Source organism: Miniopterus schreibersii (assembly GCF_964146895.1).
Source record: "Miniopterus schreibersii genome assembly, chromosome: 2".
In the NCBI taxonomy this organism is placed as follows: domain Eukaryota; kingdom Metazoa; phylum Chordata; class Mammalia; order Chiroptera; family Miniopteridae; genus Miniopterus; species Miniopterus schreibersii.
The window spans coordinates 78,977,442-78,994,038 of NC_138102.1; the positions used below are offsets into that span (position 1 = coordinate 78,977,442).

The 16,597-nt window shown below is 41.1% G+C and overlaps 1 pseudogene across 1 annotated transcript; it reads right to left on the minus strand.

Annotated features, from left to right (window-relative positions):
- Nucleotides 1-13,414: 13,414 nt before the first annotated feature.
- On the minus strand, nt 13,415-16,061 carry LOC308552448 (serine/threonine-protein phosphatase 6 regulatory subunit 1 pseudogene; annotated as a pseudogene). Its single transcript has one exon. The product of its transcript is annotated as a serine/threonine-protein phosphatase 6 regulatory subunit 1 pseudogene (transcript).
- Nucleotides 16,062-16,597: the final 536 nt, after the last annotated feature.

The window sequence follows — 16,597 nt, forward strand, 5'->3', positions numbered from 1 at the left end:
TGAACCAAGAGGTTGCCGCTTTGATTCCCAGTCAGGGCACATGCCCAGGTTTCAGGGTCAGTCCCCAATAGGGAGCATGCAGGAGGCAGCAGATCGAGGTTTCTCTCTCCCTCTAAAATCAATAAAAACATTTTAAAAAATCAAAAAAGAATATGGAAAAAAAGGAAGTTAATGGATAGGAAGGCTCATTATCATTAAGATATTGTTTCCAAATTTGTCTACAGCTTTAATGCAATTTCATTAAAAATGCCAGCAGGAATTTTTCATGGAATTCACAAGGTTTATCATGAAACTTCACAAATTTATGATAAAATCATAGATGAAAGCAAAAACAAAAAACAAAAAACAAAAACAAGAACAGCTAAAATACTCTTGAAAAAGAAAACAAGGTGAGGTGAAGAATTTGTAAGCTTTCAAGACATTATAAAGCTATAATAATTAGCAGGATATTGCACACAGGGATAGATAAACAGACTGATGGAACAGAATTGAGAACACAGAAATAGACCTGATACATGACAAAGTTGGCTTTGCTAATGGGTGGGAAGAGTGAATATTCAAAAAATAGTGTTAGCACAATGTGTTTTTAATATGAAGGAAAAAAGTGGACTCTGTTTCACACTGTACAAAAAAAATCCAATTCGGTTGGATTTAAAAATTAAATGAGAAAGGTAAAATTTCAAATAAAAATATGGAAGAATATGGCTCTGATGTAGACAAGGATTTAAGACATCAAAAGTACAATCTCTAAGAAAGATGTTAATAAATTTGACTATGTTAAAACTTTTAACATTAGAACTTAATCAAAAAAAGCAGCAAGAATGAAAAGACAAGTGTCAAACATAGAAAAGATAAGTGCTTCACATATAATCTCCCAATGATGGGTATGTAGAATATATAAAGAACTCTTAAAAACCAAGTAGAAAAAACAACCCAAAACAATATGGGAAAATGACATAAATAGGCATTTCATAGGAGAAAAAATATAAATGGCTAACAAATATATAAAAGAATGGGAGGAAAATTAAATTAAGAACATATTGAGGTCAGAACATAACAAATTGATGGGCATAATAGATTCAGTGACATGGAAGCATGAAACTGATGAATCTCAGAGGGAAGGCAGGTGTGGGTGGGTGGAGGGGGAGAGATTAACCAAAGAATTTATGTGCATATACGCATAACCCATAGACATAGACAATAGTGTGGTGAAGGCCTGGGGAGGGGAGTGAGTGCAGGGTGGAAGGGATCAATGGGGAAAAAGGGGACATCTGTAATATTGTCAACAATAAAGATAAATTTAAAAAAACAAAAGCATATTGAGGTAACATTGGTATACTCTTTAGATAGGAGAAAAATGAAAAGTTAGGCAATATCACTTATACATTGACATTGGTGGGCGTGTAAAATGGCAACCACTTTTGTATTTAAATAATTATATATAATCTACATTATATACAGATAAAATATATGAATCTATAACAATTTTATATGACATTTTAATTATATATTTTAATATTTATATATAAGTATACAATATAAACATATGATTGTGTATATATGAAATATATTTATATAAGTATATATGTGTGTGTGTGTGTGTGTGTGTGTGTATATATATATATATATATATATATATATATATATATAAAATTACATAACCTTATGAACAATCAGTCCTGCTCCTAGAACATATACCCAAAGAAACCCTTGCGGATATGTACAAAAATGTTCAAAGCAGTAAAAATCAGGGGAAAATACCCATCATCTGGAGAACTGGTAAATAAATTGTGGTTTATTCATGCATGATTAAAATAGAATTATACATATTAGCATAGATACATTTCAAAAACAATGTTGAGTGAAAAATAAGTTGCAAAAGAATGCATGCAATATTATTCTACCATTTATATATAAAGTTGAAACACCAAATTTTGAATATATTGCTTAGAGCAATAAATGTGATTATAAAGAATAGCATGGGGATGCTATTCTTCAGGGAGGTAGAGGAGATAGGCTGTGGGGTTGAGGAGGGACACACAGGGAGCTTCAGTAGTACTAACGTTCTACTTCTCGAGTTGCATGGTAGGTTTACAGATGGTCATTTTATTATTGTGCTTTAAAAATTATATTACAGATATTCCTTTGTATGTAACAACATTTCATAATATTTTTTAAATGAATGGACAGGGGTATGTAACTGGAAGATTTGCAAAGGTTAGCCATAGTTTTTGTTTGTTCTGTTGTTAATCCTCACCTGACAATATTTTTTCCATTGCTTTTCAGAGAGAGTGGAAGGGAGGGAGGAGTAGAGGGAGCGAGCGAGAGAGAGAGAGGGAGAGAGATTGATGTGAGAGAGGCACATCAACTGTTTGCCTCCTGCACATGCCCCACCAGGGGGTGGGGAGTGAACTTGCAACCCAGGTACATGCCCTTGACTGGGAATCGAACCTGAGACCCTTCAGTGGGCAAGCTGATGCTCTAACTACTGAGCCACACCAGCCAGGGCTAGCCATACTTTTAAAAGATGATACCTCCACAATTGACACCATAATGTTAAGGATATCCTTTATTTGGCCATTCACACTTGACTCTAAAGAATGTATTATTCTTAGATTCTTGCCTTGTTACTATTCTTTAAATGGCTCTAAAACTTGCTTAAGTAATCAGCTTTAAATTATGCAAATAAAGACAACAAAACCGTCTTAATCCTAAAGTTACTTTTAAATCCCATGCATTTATACATGTATGCAAATTGATTATTAAATTAGGAAAATTTTATTCTAAGTAACCAAGTATTCAGGGGCTAAAGAAAACCTGCTTTCTGAAATATATTAATTTAAGGACTAAGCAATTTCCGAAAGCAGAATGATTTACTGTGCCTCTTAATTTCTCCTTGAACTAGAATATTAGCGATGGTGGCAGAGGAGGGAAGACTAGGAAAAGCACATGGCTGCTGGAATATGCTTGTGATTTAGAGCCTCTTAAGAAAAGCCTGCCTGGCCAGTGTGGCTCAGTAGTTGAGCATTGACCCACGAACCAAGAGGTCACGGTTCAATTCCCAGTCAGGGCACATGCCCAGATTGCTGGCTAGATTCCCTGTAGGGGGTGTGCAGGAGGCAGCCGATCAATGACTCTCTCTCATCATTGATGTTTCTACCTCTCTCTTCCTCTTCCTTTCTCTCTCTGAAATCTATAAAAACATACTTTAAAAAAAAAGAAAATCCTGCCCTGGCTGGGTGGCTCAGTTGATTGGAGTGTTGTCCTATACACCAAACGGTTGTGGGTTTGATTCTCGGTCAGGGCACATACCTAGGCTGCAAGTTTGATCCCTGGTCTGTGTGAGAATGGGAGACAACTGATCAATCTCTCTCTCTCTCTCTCTCAAAATCAATAAAAACATATCTTTGGGTGAGGTTTAAAAAAAAATTCTTGTAAAAACAAGGAAGGACTAATGTTTTCCAAGATCTCAACATCTTTATGAAGAATGGAATGTAGTACAGAATGTTAGAAAACAGACAGTACCCCTAAAAGGGAGCATTTTGTATCTCTGATAGTGGTTTACCTTTACCAATTTTAATTCTGACAAATGTAATATTTCTGTCTTGCTTTTAAAATGGAACATAGCAGCTAGTCTGAAATGAATTGTTAGTTTTGCATGCTCTACTATTTATTGAACAGTTGAGGGCAAGGAGGCAAAGAGAAATGCTCTGATCTTTTTTTTTGCTTGCCAGCTCCTTAACTGTTGACATTTCTACAGTGCCCTTCCTGTATTTTTCTCTCCTGTCTTCTGTCTTCTCTGCTTTGGAGTCAGAAACTTCCATTCAAATATCCATGTCACTATGAACTGTGATTGTGAGAACACGATTTAATCTCTCAGCCTGTTTCTTCCTTTGTAAATGATAATTCCCATCTCACAGGATAGGTGTTAGAATTGAATGAGGCAATGTGTATTATAGTGGCTGGCACATATTATATTGTGCAAAAATAATGTCAGTTTTCATTCTCTGTATTCCTCCCAGGCCCCCAATGTTAGGAAGGACACACAATTTTTTTCACGATTCAACATTTATTTGGGAATGGCAGCTGGCTCCTTTCACAGTTTCAGATCTAGTTATCATTACCTCAAAACAGAATATGTAAACTTTATGATGTATTTCCCTCATCCTCCAATATCCATAACAGTCATTTCATCACTATTTTCATCACTATGTAGTGGACTCTTGCTTTTGCAGGTAGAAATGGGGACAGGGAGATGTTGGGACAGGAAGGTTTGCCCTCTGATGGCTCTGTGCTTGTCCTATCCCTGATAGCTTAAGCTCACTCCTTCAGAGGAGCCCAGCTCTGTCCAAATGAACAGATGCCCTTAATGTTTTACTCTGTGGTCTGCCTTGATATCTCTTTGAGTGTCCCAAAGAAACAGAATAAAAGTAGATATTCCCATAGCAACAAACTGATAATGACTAATATTTGTGCACTACTTTTATAGCATGCAAAGTGTTTTCACATCTATCACTCATTCATTAATTTGTTAAACATTTCTTGAGCTCTGCCATGTGTTAGGCCTCTACTAGACACCAGAGTATAAATGCACTGACTCCCGGTCTTGAGATGTCACTTCTCCAGAAAAGCCTTCTGTCCCTGATTTGTTAAGCAGTTCCTCCCTTCTTATTGTCTAACTGTACTCTGTTTCCTTTAAAATATTTCCCTACCCTGATCTCCTAAGGGTAGATGTTGTGTCAGCTTCTATCACCTCTGTGAGGCCATGTGCTCAAGACCTAGCTCATTGCTGAACCCCAAATAGGCACTCAATAAAACTGGTTGAGTGAGTAAGACGATAGGAGGAAAAAAACATACTCATGCGAAAGAGAAAGTTAAAGATTCCATTGCTATGCACTGTTACAAGTGCCAAGGGAGAAAGATGGGTTGTGGGTATAAAAGACAAGCATTTAATCAGAACACGTCAGCTAAAATTGTTAGCTTCCTGCAGGAGAGCTCTCTCAGGCCAGCACTGTCTGTGAATGGCTGGTAGATCTGCCTAATTCTGGGATGCAAAATTAAGGGGAGCCATCTGCGCAAAAATAGAGATAAGCTGCATTCTCCAAAGTCAGCTTTGTTCATAACAAAAATAATATTCTCTTCATTATATGCCACACTCTTTATTTGTCTGTCTCATAAAAGGTTCAGAACTTGGGAAGGGAAGAGGCACACTATTTATTGCCCTTTCTCATACTTTTTAAGCTAAGTATGTAAATGTTATGTTATCATTTTGTCTGCTCTCCTTATCATTTATAAAAATAGATTAAACTGACATGACCTTATTTTAGGAAAATACTATTTTTTTTTCTTTAGGAAAAGGAAACAGAAAAAAGGTAAATGGCTTACATTGTCTATTTATCACAGCACAGAATTAGAAAACTCAGTCTTTGTGGCTGCCAGAAAATGAGTAAATGGCCAAAAATAAATAAAAATTTCTCCATAATTCTTTTCCTGGGATTCAGTATATTATATGGTGAAACTTAGTAAGTCTGAAAATAAAGGTATAAATATGATCAAGTCACAATACCCAAAAGATGGAAACAACCCAAACGTCTATCAACGAATGAATGGATGAACAAAATGTTACATACGTCAATGGAATATTACTCAGCCCTAAGAAGGAAGTTCTGACACATGCTACGGTATAAATGAACCTTGAGGATATTATGCTGAGTGAAGTAAGCCAGTCATGAAAGGACACATTACATGATTCCACATACATGATGTATGTGGAATAGTGACATTCATAGAGATGGAAAGGAGAATGGTGGCTGCCAGGGCTGAGGGGAGGAGGGAAGTGGGGAGTTATTACTTAATGTGCACAGTTTCAGTTTGGGAAGATGAAAAAATTCTGGGGATGAGTTGTGGTGATGGCTGCACAGTGTCCATTACTCAGTGCCACTAACTGGACACTGAAAATAGTTAAATGGTAAATCTTAAGTTCTACATATCTTACTACAAAAGTATATTTTAAAAATATGATAAAATGCAGATCATGTTATAATAAAGATACTCCAGCCATTTGAAGGAGGAATGCTCTGTTCTCAAGGGAAACAGAGGAAACACCATACCACCCCAGAAAAGAGCAGATGTTAGCCGAGGGCACAGGAAAACTGGAAGGGGTGCAGTTCGGTGGCTGAGGTCAGTAGCACAGAATGTTCCATTCTTGCTAGTCTACAAATAATTACCATCACCTTCGTCATGGCCATGCCATCATAGCCACTACTGATGGTCTTCTCAGCTGTCTGCCCTGAGGCTGTGTGCTTTGCATATATTTTTGGAACATCCTCTAAGGTAGGTATTATTCCCATTCACAGGAATTGAACATATTAACCGAGGTTGCAAATAAGCAGAGCAAACAGGATTTGAACCCTAGATCAGCAACTCCACAACCAAGTTTTTTGTGTTTTTTTTTCAGTACCCTTCAGAATAGATTTAAAGGACAATTATATGATAATCGAGAATAAATGGAATAGGAATTTCTTCATTTGGGCTCAGTGAGATGTAGTCATGGGATGACCACAAACATAGGATCTTTGGAGCAAGAGTTAATGTTTAGGTGAAAAATCATCAGAGTTTTAGAGGGGAGGTGGGTTGAGAGTCTGGGTGAAAAAGGTGAAGGGATTAAGCACAAAAAAAAGAACTCATAGGCACAGACAACAGGACAGTGATTACCAGAGGGACAGGGGTGGGGGAGGTAGAAGAGGGTGTGGGGGGATAAATGGTGACAGAAGACTTGACTCTGGGTGATGAACACACAATACAGTGTACAGATGATGTATTATAGAATTGTACACCTGAAACCTATATTATTTTATTAACCAATGTCTCCCCAATAAATTCAATAATTTTTTTTAAAAAAGAGAAGAAAAATCATTAGAGTTTAAAGAGTGGAATAACAATGCAATCAAAGAGTTTTGGGGTGGGGTGGGGGCTAATTCAGTAGAGCTACTTGGGATTGATTGGGGACAGGGGGCAGAATTAAAGCCAGAGAGCTCAGTGGGGCTAAGTAGCTGCATCAACAACAACAAAGGGTTTTTTTAAAAATGGGCCGGTAAGTGAGAAACAGCAACTGAGAAGTCATTTTTCCAGTGTTATTATGAGCATAAGGAAAATTGTACCTTTAGACTCTAGGTCAGCTTGTAATAATCCAGGGATGGGTGATTTAGGTAGGCCACTGATTTCTGACTTTGAGAATATCTCCATTTCCTATACCATCACCAAGAGGGATCAGGAAAAAAAAGGAAGGAGAGGAGTTGGGTGTCTGTCCACACTTCTCCGGCTGCTGAAAAATGCTTACATGGGAACGGAGTTTGAAATGTTGTCCTAAAATGAAGTATCAGATTTAGATTGATTAAATTTCACCATATGAAAATAGCTCACTGCTAATTCATTACTGTGTAAAATCAAGAGATCTAAATGAAATTAAGATCTTTATTAAACATTCTGAGATATTAAAAATTAAGAATCCAATTACTTCTGCCTTGTAAATGGACTTTGGGTAATTAATGCACTGACATATTAAGCCTACAGACTGGCATTTAGTCTCTTGTCATTCCTACACCAGAGCTGTTAGCCTAACATGGAGGTGAAGGCCAAGCTGATAGGAGTCTGAAATTATGAAGTATGACACATAGAATTCCCAAGCTGAGAAAGACAAATAAGTATCTGTTTCTAACTCTCTTGTTTTATAGCTGTAGGAAATTGAGGCCTAAGGGAGTAACTTGCTTATGGTTTTATAGTTTATTAACAGCCAAGCTGAGATCAGAACCTCAGACATCAGACCAGGGACCCCTCCACTGCATCATATTTCTTTTTTACATCCATCAGTAGCCTAAGCAGGTAAGAATTATTTTATAAATGAACAAAAGTGAATTCAAGAAACTCACAAGATGAAAGAAGGGAAATAGAATACAAATTGCTTTTAAAACATTTCCTCATTTTGTTAAAGTGCAGACGAAATTCTGAATAAAATTCAAGTCCTTAGCATAGCTTTAATGAGGAGAATGTGGTTTTTATTTTATTTTATTTTTCGATTACAGTTTACTTTCGATATTATTAGTTTGAGGTGTACATCATAGTGGTGAGACAATCATATAGTTTACAAAGTGTTGCCCTTGATATTTCTAGTACCCACCTGGCACCATTCATAAGAGGAGGCTGTGGTTTTTAATGTGAACCATGAAAGTTGCTCTTTAGATGATCCTTATTCTTACTTTTAATTAATATATTTTTTTTATTTTTTAAATAATCTTAGACTTACAGAAAAGTTGCAAAAATAGTGCAAAGTTTACATATACACATCATCCACTTTCCCCTAATGTTAACACCTTACACAATCATAGCTCAATTATCAAAATCAGAAAATTGATGATACAACACTATCAATTAAACTACAGATCTTATTTGCATTTCGCCATTTTCCACCAGTGTCCTTTTTGTGCTCCAGGGTTTGACCCAAGATCCCAGATTGCCTTTAGTTTCTGTCTCCTTAGTCTCCTCCAATCGGTACCAGTTCCCCATCTTTTCTTGTCTTTCATAGACTCTTTTGAGGCATATTGGTCAGCTCTTTTGTATAATGTCCCTCAGTTTGTTTTTTAATGTTTTTATCATGATTAGGCTGAGGTTACAGGTTTGGGGGAAGAGTACAACCCAGGTGAAGTGCCCGTCTCATTATCTCATGTCAGGCACACAATGTCAAAATGACTTACTGCAGGTCATGTTTACCTCGGTAACTTAGTTAAAATGGTATCTGCCAGGTTTCTCAATCATAAAGTTATTGACTTTTCCTTTGCAATGATAAATGTCTTGAAGAAATACTTTGAGACCATGCTAACACCATTTTTCTCCTCAAATGTTTGCCCACTGATGATATAGCATCCATCTGTGGATCTTGCTTACGGCATTATTTCTGTGGAGTTCTAGAGGGGATTTTGTATTTTCTTTATTTCGTCTACACTTATTAATTGGAATTCTTTTGTAAGGAAGGGTTATCCCTTCTCCCCACATTTATTTATTTGATTATTTATTTATATCAGTATGCACTTACGGATATTCATTTTGTTCAATGGGTTATAACTTAATATTATCATTTATTTTGTTGTGCAAGTTGTTCCAGCTTTAGCCTTTGGAGCTTTTCCAGGTTGGCTCTTGCGTCCTTCTGACATGTCCCCACTTTTTAGAGTACTTCCTTGTTATCATGTACCTCAAAATGCTCCAGGCTCATTTTATGCAATCAATCACTTTTCTAAGGAGCCCTGGTTTCTCTATGGAGAATTATACATAGCAACCAAGATGGCACACTAGGTGGAAGTTAACTCTTTGATGATTGTAAAGTTCATGTGTCAGAAAATTTATCAATATAGTAACATGTGGTATGTTCAGTAATAATTCTGAAGCAGAGCAGCAAAATACATATGGGCTAGAGCTTTAAAATAGTTTAAAATGTTTGATTTGCTCCAAAATGTGCTTTAGGCATGAATGCCAGTTATATCAAAGTGCTTTTCCTTCCTAAAATGCTCCTTTATTCTTTAGAGTGAATATTAATGTTTTCTTTTCAGTCTCATACCCTTCTATCCATAATGTCAAACTAATTGAACCTTGTATTTTAAATAATAGAGTGATAATATATATACCTTGTGATATAAAAGCCCCCAACATGCCTTTCAAGGCTCTGCGTGATCCATCACCACCTCCTTCTCTAGAGCCTTCTTGAGCCTCTCTCCCTATCACCCTCACCCTCTCTTAATATCTGTGTTTTCAGCACATCTTTCCTGCTTCAAGCTATAGCTATAGGTTCTTCTTGGATGTCCTCTCCTCACTCCCAATATGCATTCATACACTCATATGTATACAAACACGCCTCACATACCTTATTCCTATTCATCCTTTAGTTCACAACTTAAACTTCACTTCTAGGGAGCCTCCCAAGAGTCTCCCCAAGTTGCATGATAAATTAAAAGTATAAATTTAATGTTCTCTTGATGAACATTTAACTTGTCTCCAGTTTTTCATCATTACCAGCAATGCAGTTACACACACACACACACACACACACACACACACACAGCTTTTTATACGTGAACTTACATCTCTGATAGATCCATTTCTAGAAGTAAGATTGCTAAGACAAATGCACATTTAACATTTTAACTACCAATTGCTCTCAAAAAGATGCTCTGGAGGACCTGCTTTCGCATACTCTCAGTAATATTGACTATTACCAATCTTTTCAGCATTTGTTAATATTTTCATAAGATTGCAACAATCTCATTTCTAACTTTGCATATCTTTATCGATGAGATTGAACATTTTATATATATATATACCTTGTGATATGAAAGTGTGGGGAAGGGGGCGAGAGAGAGAAACATCAAGTTGTTGTTCTACTAATTTATGCATTCATTGGTTGCTTCTTGAATGTGCCCTGACTGGGGATCAAACCCGCAACGTAGGCATAGTGGGACAACACTCTCTCACCAACTGAGTTACCCAGCCAGGGCCACAATGTTCTTCACAATTCATCTCACAGATCCTCCATTGTGGATCACAGACTAGGATCCAAATTCATTTTGACTTGAAGTCACTCACTTATTTCACACATAAATACTTGCAGAGGCCTCCTCTGCTCCTCCTTAAATACTGAGCTTTCCTTTATCATTTTACCTGTCACACTGAATTGAGATCATCATCTATTTATCTGTCAGTCTCCCCATCTTCATTATAAGCTCCTTGCAGCCTTTTTGTCCTTGTACTTCCATGGCTAGCACAAAGTTACATTCAATAAATAGCTGTTGAATGATGTAATTCAACTGATTACCAACAGGGTTTTAACCTGGGTCCAGGGTCTCTTGGGGGAGGAGATGTATCTGTGGATAGAGTTTGGGGTGGTGAAGTGTCTTTGAACTTAGATAGGAGAAAAATTACTTTGCTATTTCCACTTACCTTTAACTGAAAATTAGCATTTTATTCCATTATGAATATTCACAACAAAACACAGTATTAGCAGTACTATGACTTTGTCACCCATAGAAGTCACAGCTATATTTATATCACATTAGAGCTGTTGCAGGTATCTTAAAATATAATTTATACTCATTACTACTTTAAAATTACAGTAATTATTAGACCTGCTACTAGATCTTGTTATTTAATGTGTCAATAAAAGAATAACTCTTATTATTAGATCACATTTTAAAAAAATTTTGATAATGATATTTCAACATAATTGGTTTCCTTTATAGTTCTATACATTTTATTTTATGCATTTAAAAACATCACTCTGAGAGGGAGTCCACAGGTTTCTCCAGACTGCCAAAGGAATGCATGGCACAAGTGACTAAGAACCCTGCCCTACAAACGTTTATACCACACTCTCTATGATGAAGGATGGTAATGCAAATTAGAAATGTCAGAACCCAACTCCCTTTCTGTCAAACGGGTGTCATCTTTTCCTCTCCTGGTCCCCAAATTCAGGCTATTCTGGTTTCTTTCCACTCTCAGTTGGACAAACCCCTTCTCTTCATGCTTTCAATTCTTAGTTCCATAAGAATGACTATTAAATATGAATACTCAGCCTGTCCTCGCTCTGAGCCCTAATCATGCAGTCATCTATGTTTTTTGTTCTGTGTCCAACATTATTTTGAGTTCTCCATTTTCTCCACAAATAACCTCTTTTTCCTAACATCTCTCTTGTATTCTTCCAAGCCCAAAACTCTACGAATTAACTTTGAGTCCTCTGTCTCTTAGCTTCTGCTAGTCAGGTGACAAAATTTGTTAATTCTTCTAGATATTTGTTTCACAGTATTAAATTGTATGATGACTTACTTTCAAAGACTTCCCTATCAACAGTATGTGTGTATAACTTAACTTTTAATCTACACCCTAGAGGCTGTTCACATTGCATACCCTAATTAGGAACACACACTCTAGGGCAGGCTAGCCAGCATTTGAAATATCCTCTAGTGGTAGTTACAGAAGCGCTTCAAATTTATTATTGATTTACAGATGAAATGATATGATACATGGAATTTGCTTCAGCATTTGAAGTATCCTCTAGTGGTAGTTACAGAAGCCCTTCAAATTTATTATTGATTTACAGATGAAATGATATGATGCATGGAATTTGCTTCAAAATAATCCAGGAGGAGGGGCAAATAAGTAGGTATATGGACAAAACAAGATTGACCTTGAGGTGGAAATTGTTGAAACTGGGTGATGTGTAATATGGGGGAGAAAGGGGTCACTAACATTCTCTGCATTTTGCATATATTTGAAACTTTCCATAATAAAAAGTTTTGAAATAAGTCATAAATATAATCTACACCAGAGTTTCTGCCTCAATATAACAGATTGAATATGTGCCACCTACTTTACTTCCTGAAACCTCACTAAGATGACAGTAAAGGTATTTGTTTTAAAAAGCATAAGCACATAAAGTTGGAGAGAATGGGAGAAAAGATGAAAAATCCTTGAAGGCTAGATAGACAATGGGCGAGTGATAAGGGATTAGCAGTTGATTCCAAAATATGGAACCAACCTGTTTTATTTTAGTTCATTTATTTATTTTTAAAAACTGTCTTCCTTTATTTATTTATACTTGCAATATGAAATAGAAGCTCTGCACGAACACAGGCACACTCACGCCAGCCTGAGAGAGGGAGCTAGGACAAGGTCACTTGGCAGCTGGGCTTGACCCTAGACTCTCAGGCATTGGAGAAATACCCCAGCCAGACCCCCACCAAACCCCTCCCCAAGGTCTGTGGGAGCGCAGGGTTCTCATGAGTGTGTCAGGCCCTCCTGGACCAAGACCCCAGCTCCCAGAGAGCCGCAAGGGCCAGGCAGAGGGTCCTTTAGCTCCCAGCCTAGGGGAAAGTGCCGGGTCCTGGGTGTGGAGCTGGGCAAAGGCTCGGCCCCCACTCGGGCCCTCAGATGGACCTGAGCTGAAAGGCTGACTGTAGGTGTGAGCATCTGCACTGACTGGGGCACAAAGGGAGGGGAGGGGAGGGAAAGGGAGGGGAGGGGAGGGGAGGGGAGGGGAGGGGAGGGGAGGGGAGGGGAGGGGAGGGGAGGGGAGGGGAGGGGAGGGGAGGGGAGGGGAGGGGAGGGGAGGGGAGAGTGGATGGAGCCTCAGGAACCCCAATGCAGTCCCTCTGGGAGGGGTGAAGATCCAACCTCCACCCTTCCCCAGGGCCTGGTTTCTTTCTGGTTCTGCTCCCTCCCCTTTCTCCTCCCTCCACATACGTATAATATATAATATAGGTCTCTCTCTCTCTCTCTCTCTCTCCCCCTTTTCTCTACTCAACTCTGTATCTTTATTCTAGAAGACAAAACTCCATCACTTCTCTTCTCAGTGCAAATGGGGGGAGGGGGCTGTCTACCTGGCACCAGCCTCCTGGAAGTCCAGAGGAGAGAATGTGGGGGTGGGGTGGAGATGGAATGGGGTGGAGATGGGGTGATGGGGCAACAGGCCATCATGGGTCCCACTCTGACCCTGCCTGGGCAGGGTCCATGCCCTGGATGAGGATTTGGCTGCCACTACCGGAACCAGGCAGTTACTGGGGGCCCAGGACACTGGCCTTCCTTGGGAAGAGCCATTGGCCATTGGAGGCAGCTGGAGGGGCTGAGCACTCTGGCTTTGGGGAAGCCCCGAGGGCTCTGTGCTCTTCTCCCCCTTCCATGGTCTGGGGAGTCTGGTAGGTCCCAGGGGCTGGGACAGAGGTAGCAGGGTCTCTGGTTGTACTGTCCAAGGAGCTTAGGGTGGAGTTTGTCCCTCTGAGGGTGGCCTAGAGGTCCCTGATGCTGACCATGGCCTGACAGGGGTCTGAGGGCTCTGCTACTCTGTTGCCATGTGAGGCTTCCTGAGGTGCTGAGGAGGGTGTGGGTTCCTAGGACCTGAGCTGCAGGGCTGACCAGGCTCAGGGTGGGTAGGTCCTGGGGCACACCAAGGGGGCCTTGTGGGGCATGGGGCCCAGAGCACAGTTCCTTCTCCCCAGAGTCTTGGGGCCTGGTCAGGAAATCTCTAGGCACTGGGTCAAAGGTAGCTGTCCAGCGGGGGCCAGGAGTCTGGGGGTCGGAGAGGGGGGTAAAAGGAGGGCCCATTCATATCTTGGGCCACCTGGCCATCCTCCTTATTGTCCTCTTCCTCGGTATCTGTGCTGCCTCCACTCTGGAAGCCTGGAGGCTGGCCCAGGTGGCACCTCCTGGCTTGCTGGCTGCCCTACCAGGCTCTGTCCTGCTGGATCCAGTCCTTGCAGCATATCTGAAACAGGTTGGTGTTGGGATTCTTATTGTCAGCGTTGAGGGAGAAGGTAATGTTTGCTGTCTTGTGGGAAGGCACATTCACACTTTTCTCCTGCTCCCCAGACTCCTTGTCATTGAAGCCAAAGTGGTTGATGAAGGCCAAGGCCATGCACTACATCTGGAAATCCATGAAGGCTTGCTGCAGCATGGCCTCCGTGGAAAAGTTGAACTTCTTAAGCTAGTCTTCCTTGTCCTCACTGAAGGAGTGCAGGCAGTGGGTGTTCACCAGGTCCACCATGTTCTTCTTGTTGGCCTTGGCCAGGGGTCCTGACAAGAAGGCCTCTCACTGCTCTGCTGCTCGCCCTTAGGCCCCTTCTCTGTTGTCTGCACCAGGGCATTGTCCACTCTCGTTAGGTGGCGCATGTAGCCTTTCCTCTGGACCCTGCACAGGGTCCCAGGATATCAGAATTTGCTCCACCAGGTGGCACTGCTGCAGCAGGTGTTTCACTATGGGTTTGGAGGCTGGCGTCTAGAGGCTGCTGTCAGGCTGCTGTTAGAAGAGGCCCAGCTCGGAGTGGTGCTCACATACACCTCCACTTGTGTGTGCAAGAAGTTGTTGAACATGAAGAGGAAGAAGAGGTCCAGCATAGTGTTGGGCACGTCCAATGCCAGGAGCTCCTGGGTGAGGGCCGCATCATTGGCCCTCAGGGCACTGTCCATCAGCTTGACCACATACAGCTGTGTGTTGTATGTGGCAGGGTCAAGGTGCCCCATGTTGTGCATAACGGCTCCAACTCCTGTGGCTCAAGCAGGAGCTGGTGGAAGTGGCTGAGCTAAAGGCGCCAACTCTGGACACGGTGCTGTCCAGGGTTGTCTGGGCCAGAAGCTCCAACTGTCCATGCACATTGCTGAAGAAGTTGTTCACTATCACAGACTCCGACTGTGGCCTCCTGGGCTCCAACAAGGTCAGCTGCACCTGGATCCTGATGATGAGGACAGAGGAGCTCATCTCTCCCTCCAGCAGGTCGCTCAAGAGCTATTTGATCATCTCCTGTTTCTCCAGGGTGGCCAACAGCTGGTCGGGCTCTGGGCTGTCCTGGACTTGGATCGTTTGCTCCCAGCTCAGGCAAATGATGTAGCACAGGGACTGGGACATATTGGAATGTTGACTGCCATCTTTTGATGGGTGGATCTGCTCAATGAGCCACTGGACAATTTTCTCCTCATTTCACCAGTTGACCACTTTCTGCCTCAGCTGGGGCCCTCCACACAGGTGAGGAGGTGCAAGAGCAGGTCTATGATGACTGAGGTGCCAATGTGCTGCAGCAGCAGGTCCACGAAATTGTCCTTCTTCTGCAGGAAGGACACGAGCTGGTCCATCTTGTGGTTGATGAGGATGCCCATGACCTTGCTGAAGATGATGGCCAGCAGTGGGTGAGGCAGCCCCTGCTGTGTAGGAAGCCATAGAACGGGTTCAGCAAGGCTCATGTACTCCTAGGGCATAGTTGATCTGGGGCACCTCTGACGTCAGGATCTCGCTGGCCACACTGGGATACCGGGGTACTATAGCACAGCTGCTGCTCCCCGCTGGCCGACACCTCCTGGGTCTCGCAGTCCACCATGGTTTGCAGGTGCAGAGGCTGTAGCAGGAAGTCCAGCAGCTTGCGGTTGATGACCTTGCACTCCTGCAGGACGTTCTCTTGGCCCAGCAGGGTCAGATCCTTTGGCTCCAGCAGTGTGTCCAGGTATGAGTTCCTGTGCAGGTCAAACTCCCAAAACATGGCACCCTGCCCTGGGAGGGAGGGAGGGAGGAGTGGCTGCGCGCACTCAGGGCTCAACTGGAGGGGACCAACCTGTTTTATATTACAGAATACTCACCCCAGCACCCTTGTAATAGAAGTGAGGGTAGAAGAGGGTAGGTAAAATAAGGAGGATTGGTTGAAAATCTGTTTAAGAAGCAGGCAAGTGACTACCTCATCTAATCTATACCCTACTCTGGCAAAAGACTGGAGATTTGTTCCAGGGAGGGTAAAAGGAAGGTTTGGACTGGAACATACCAGGCACTGCCAACAGAGGAATTAAACAAAAACTCTCTGAATGTCTAAATCTCTCCTCTCAAAATATTGAGATGCATCTGGTGCTATCAATTTCAACTTTTTGAAGAAATCTCACCTGGGAGCTTTTAACCTGCTCTGGACTGGTTGTCCTCTGCACATGGCAAACAGCTGCCAGCCTGGGATCTCTCTTTATGTCTTCCTAAGGAGACCTCTCTCCTATGTTAGTTATATTTCTTCTTTTTTTTTTTAATTTTATTTTT